Genomic DNA, 6,000 nt, shown 5'->3' with positions numbered 1-6,000 from the left:
TGGAGGGCAACTTGTGGATTGACCGAGGGGTTGATTTAGGCCTGTTCTGCTTCTCTCCCAGCCCTGCCTCTTACGCCCCATCCTGGACTGGAGGGGTCAGGTCTTGTGCATTTCCACAGCTCTGCTCGAAGCTGTGGCTTTGACCCTAACTCTAGCACGAGCAGTGTCTACCTACAAGGGCCTCTGTGTCCTCCCCACAGCAAGCAGAGTCCCCTCGTTGTGTGTTTTGATGGGAAAATACACAGGAAGCGCTGATTGAGACTTGGTGTCAGGAACCTTGTTAAAGGGCCAGGTGGTATTTCAGGCTTCGTGGACCTGGAGTCTCTGTGTGCTGGTTCCGCCCCGTCCCAGGAGCAGGCACAGTAGAGGTGCACGGCTGTGCTCCGGTGACGCTTGCTGGAAACCCTGGGCCCTGTCTTGCCAGGCCCTGGTGAGACCATGGGCCTTCGGTGCCCTTTCGCTCGGTCACGCCTGGAGATCTCCTTCCCACGTGCCACCTGGGCCCCCGTCTTTGCCCAGAGGCTTCCGCGTGGCGCGGAGAAGGAGCAGCAGCAGCCGCTGCCCTTGAACGCTTAGGGAAGCGCCCGTGATGGGGCTCGGAGGAGGCATGGCTGGGGCTGAGCCAGGGACACGCGAGAACTCCACGTGGCTGCACGGGGCCGTGAGGCTGGGAGCGCGGTGCCCAGGAGCGTGGGCCTCCTGTCTGGGCCAGGGAGACCCTGTGGATAGTTGGCTCAGGAGGGGACACGGTCCTGAGGACCTGTTAGAAACGTCCCTCCCGTTGGTGGAAGACCAAGTCTGTGGTTACAGGTTACACCTCTCCGTGCAGTCAGGGAGTAGGTGAGAGTGCCAGAGGGGGGTGGCTTTAGCTGGTGGTTGTGGGTGTCGGGGCGCCGCGCTTTTGAGACAGCACACAGCTTGGTGAAATTCCGCATCTTCAGGCTTTTTCTCTCCTGCTGTCACATCAGAGGAGACAACTCAGCCACTCTCTCTTCAGAAGTAACTAGGGCTGGGCTCCCCGTGCTTCAGCATGGTCCCATGGCGGCCGCTTCTGTCGGCCCCGGGGCTCGCCAGCACGGGGGCAGCGCTGAGAGCAGGGGAGACGCTGGCCTCCACTCTCCAGAAGCCAGGGGGGAGTCAGACCCGGGGCTGGCCCCACAGGGAGCAGCAGACCTGGGGGGAGTTAGACTGGGCCTGCCCAGTACCGTGGCTGCTGCGGCCGAACCCGGCGTCGCGGGTTTCGTGGGCGGCCGAAGGAAGCCACGGTTCGCAGAGTAGCGGTGAAAACCTAGCTGGGTGCCGCTTGCCCTCAGTGAAATTGTGAATCGGATTTCTGGCAGGCAGTCATGGAACTGGCCTGTGGGCCATGGTGGCACAGTCTCTGGTCTGTGGCCTTCTGTCCAGGAGGGGCCGTGCCCCGGGGCTTTGCTGGCTGCTCTTCCCGGGGCCACGTGTGCTGCCTGAGCCTCTCACAGCAGCGCGTGCAGCCGCATCTGCAGAGCACTCTCCCATCTCCTGGAGAAGTTCTTGGGTTCCTGGAGGGGGAAAGGACAAACGAGCCCGGCCTTGGCGTTGGTGAATGGGATGCATTCTGCCCCGGCCACACAGCTAGTGTGGTCAGCTCTGGTCCCCTCTCCCGCCTACGTGCAGGCTCTTGTCTGCTGGCACCTCAGGCCCCGACCGAACTGGAGCCCCGCCCAGGCCACTCCTGCTCCGCCCGTGCCAGGCTCCGTGCCATCTGCCTTGCTTCCTGCTTAGGGAAACATGGTCACAAAGGCTTTTTTTTTTTTTTTTTTTAACTCTAACCGAAAGGTTTCTGCCATTCTGGGAATCAGAATCGGTTTTTCCTTTTTATGGTTCATGGAGATGGATCAAGAATAGGGATGGGAGAAAGGCCAGCTCGGAAGCTCCTTCGCCCGCCGTGACGGAACGTTGCGTCTCAGCTGTCCAGCCCCCTTCCCCTCTTCAGGTGGCTCGTGCTGTCCGCCTCCAATCAGGCCGAGCACCGCTCAGCCCTCCGGCAGGGCCCACTGTCCGGGTGCGCGCATCTCTTGGCCCACGCGCCGGCTTCCTCTGGCCAGTGGCCTGTGCGTGAGGTAGGATTTGAAAGTTAGCCAGGCAAGCTCTAGTTGCAAAAATACCTCTGTTACTACCTGCCATAGAGCCGGAAGTGCTCCCTGGGTCATCACGCATGCTCAGGTTGGCCCTGCACAGTCATGTGGAGTTCACTCCGCACCCCTCTTTCCCAGGCTCACTTAATACGGTGGCTTTGCAGCAGTGGGAGGGGCGGGACAGGCTGCTTGACTGGCAGGCATCTTGCAGGCTCCTCCTCCCCAGTCCCGCTCTGTCTCGCAGGAATCCGGGCTGGCTGTGGCTCTGTGCTGCCTCCAGGTGGACTTCCCTCCCAGCACACCAGGGCCTGCGTGGGCCACGTGGGGACCCCGCGGCGTCCTCTTCTCTGAGCAGACACACACTTCAGCCTCTAGTGGTGTTTATCTGTCTTCCCCAGAGCACCTCTGAACTCAGGCCTTTCCCCCAGACCTGCTGGGCCGAACCTTTGGTGTCTGTAAGCAGCCACTTCCTTTGGAAGCCGGGCTCCTGAGGTACCACCATTAGGGCTAGTGCACTTCCAGGAGCAGGGAGGCTCATGGGCTTGATCCCAAGGGTGCTTTTGGCAGGGGGCTCTGGGGGAGGGCTCAGACCCCAGCCCCACAGCCCCTGTGCTGTGCGTCTTGTTCTACCCTCCGTGGTGCGTGCAGCCCTTTTGGACAGGTAGGGCTTATCGGCCAGTGTAGACCTGAAGCCCTGGCTGCGGGCGCAGGCCGAGCCTAGTTGTGGGTGGAGAAGCTTCCCCTGTGCACCACTTCGCACCGCACACCGGCCGCCTCGCTGTAACTCGCTCTGGTCTGGTAATGGCCAAGCTCGTTTTTAGAAATCTCTCTTACCTGTATCTATCTACTGTGTTTTTCTGAGTATGTAAGTGTAAATAGTATAATTCACAGCGCAAGGTCCTTGGCAATAACTTTGTTCTGTATTGTGTTGACCACTGGAAACGCGACCACCGTGGATGTCCCCCGGGGCAGGGCTTCAGTAGGACTCTGACTTTCACCCTGGGCGTGGCTGGAGCTGCAGCCCGCGGGAGTGGACTCTCAGTGCCTCGCCTGGAGATGCCTGGCCGGCCCGCACAGGAAGCCCTGCTGCTAGCCGTGCAGGCGGCGCCCCCGCTGCGGCTCCCTCGCGCCGTGTTGGACTCTGCCAGAGACTCTGACCCGCTGGTCCGTCGGCTGCAGTTTGTATGGATGCCCTGACATGTTGCATTCCCCCCGTCTGGATGAATAAAAATAAATGCTTCCGTCTTAAAACCACAATGGGCTGATGCTGTGTGCCGGACCCTCTGGGAAACGCTCAGGACGCCTGCTGCCCTCACGGCGATCTGGGGGGTGGGAGGTGGGGTTCCTGACAGTGGGCAGTGGGGCCAGAGCCTGACTCATGCTCCTGTCTGTGGCCCTTAACCCCGCCCCCCCAACCCCCCCCCGTCACTGGTGCAGAACGCGCACCCAGTGAGCAGAACGCTGCACATGCTCACTGTGAGCGCAGATGTGTCTGCCGGGGACTGCACACACACCTCCCCGTGCGGCCTCACGTCTGTTCCCAAGTCTTGGCCATACTCCGTGCTGCGGGGCAGGGAACAGACTTGGCTGCGAGCAGCAGTGGGAACCCGGAGCTGGGGCTCCCCCTACTGCCCCCGCTGCCACCTGCGATTCCTGCCAGTGAGCTGCTCTGGTGACAGGCACAGCCCAAGACCACAGGGAGGCTCGGCCAGCCCAGCCCGGAGGAATGAATGCGGACTGCCGACGAAGGAGGCGGACGGGGAGTCTTCAGGTGAGTGCCACTGTGCCACTGTGAACCAGCTGCCCCCTGCGAGGCTGGGCCCGGCCAGCCCCGCCCCTGCTGCTCCTGCTCGCCCGGGTCTGCCAGGCCAGGCTGTCTCGTCTGTGACTGGCACAGTGCTCGGCCCACAGCAGACAGGCTCCTGAGGCAGAAGTGGGGGAGAGGGTGGAGCTGGAGTCCTTCCTGCCTCACTTGTCAAACCGGGAGAAGCCCACGGAACTCTCAGGGTGTCCCGGCGAGTCCTGGGAGCCCAGGAGACGGCTGTGGCGCAAGCATTGGCCCCGTGCAGACCAGGGAAGCAGCGTGGGAAGGTGAGTGAGAACCCCACGTATGCTTGCGGTCCACTCCCACCCCCTGCCGCCGCCCAGCTGCTCCTAGAAGTTAGCACCCCCAGCTCTGTGCCTGAGACCAGGAAGCTCCCCCCGGGCCCTCGCTTCTTCACCCAGTAAGGAGGAGGGTCCTTAGGGAGAGAGCCCGCGTTCACTGGGTCCAAGGTCGGTCCTCTCTGTCCCCACCCCTGTCCTCATCACCCCGCGAGTGGATCCCGGAAGATGTTAACTCCCAGCACCAGAACTGGACGTGTCCCTGAGCAGCCCCGGCTGCCGCCTGCCCTCTGGATTGTCCTTTCCTTCACTCCTCTCAGCGCTCAGCTCAGCCACTAGAACCTGGCAGTGAGAACAGAAGTGGCGACTTCAGGCTGGCAGCCCCTGGTCGTGTGGTCACGCGTTCCCATGGGCCTGCGAGCAGCCCTAAAGGTGCCCAAGGTTAGGCCCAGAATCCGCGAGTGCCAGCACCAACTACGCCGCCGCCTGCCACGGTTCTCACCGAGCGCTCGCCCTGGTCCTCCGCTGCCCGTCACAGCCGGGCTCAAGACCTACAGCTGACGGCGCTGCTCCTCCTCGCACCGCCTGCGCTGCCGGCCTGGCGCCCCTTCTGGGCCCGCCCTCACTCTAGAGGCCGTTCCCATCCTCCCCACCACGCCCCTCCCGGCTTCAGCATACAGGCCATGGCAGTGGTTCTCGGCCAGGGACGGCTCTACCCTTGAGGGGTGTGGTGTGCACCCCACAGCACGGGTATCATCCCTATGGCAGTGGTGTCGAAATTCAGAACCCCCGAGCAGGCCATACCAAGGCAGCCTCTGACCACCAGCCCCGACGCCTGCCCTCTGCCCGGTGCCATCACTCGCTCCATCCGGTTGTCTTGCTCTGGCTTTGCTCCCTTCCAGTCTGCCTTCCCATGGGATTGGCGGAGAGTCCCCCACCCCTGCAGGCTGGCTCCCCGACTCTCCGGGGCTCTCCCCAGACCTTCCCTCCGTGTGTGAATCGCCTCGAGCCTGCCTCTCACCTCTCCGCCACTGCACCTACGTTTGGTGCGTCGGCAGTTCTGGGCCCTTGAGGCTGGAGCAGGAAGAGCAGGCTGGCCACAGTGGTCCACCCACCCTCGGCCTCGGGCCAGTGAGAGGACAGGGCCCACTCACCACGTTCCCTTCTTATGGGCATGAAGCCACGGTCTGCATCCTGGCCTGCTTCCACTTGAAGGGCAGGCACATGGTAGACAGATGGCGGAGGCCTATGGTGCAGGGATGTGGAAGAACTACCACGAAAAAGAACAGGGCAGAGCGGGCCACTTAGGATGCTGGCACCCCTCCCGGCGGCTCTGCTCCCAGGCCGGCTCCCTGCTTTGCAGCGGATGGCCAGGTGCTTGCTGGGCTCCTGGCTTTGGCCTGGCCCGGCCCTGGCCCCGTCTCTGTTAACTGTGCCTTTCAAGTAAGTGATTCTTGAGACCTGGTCGCACTGTGCCGGCGTTCTTGGCAGGGTCTCGCTGCACCCCAGCACCCCCTGCTTCCTCTCCAGTCAGCTGCCCTGCACAGGCACGCTGTGGCCCTGGCACCCCTCTCCTAGCCCTGCCTGGTGAGATGCGTTTGCCTTTTTTTTTTTAAACTTTATTTGCAAGACAGAGAAAGGCAGGTCCTTTACCTGCTGATTCACCTCATAAATGCCCGCAGTAGCCAGGATGCCAGGAGCCCGGAAACACATCTGGGTCTCCAGTGCGGGCGGCAGGCAGACCCGAGCATTCTGCCTCCCGGACTCGCACCAGGCCCCCTGATCA

This window comes from Oryctolagus cuniculus, chromosome 1, assembly GCF_964237555.1.
Source record: "Oryctolagus cuniculus chromosome 1, mOryCun1.1, whole genome shotgun sequence".
NCBI classification, from domain to species: domain Eukaryota; kingdom Metazoa; phylum Chordata; class Mammalia; order Lagomorpha; family Leporidae; genus Oryctolagus; species Oryctolagus cuniculus.
The sequence above is the reverse complement of the archived record's forward strand: the minus strand, read 5'-3'. Positions refer to the sequence as shown.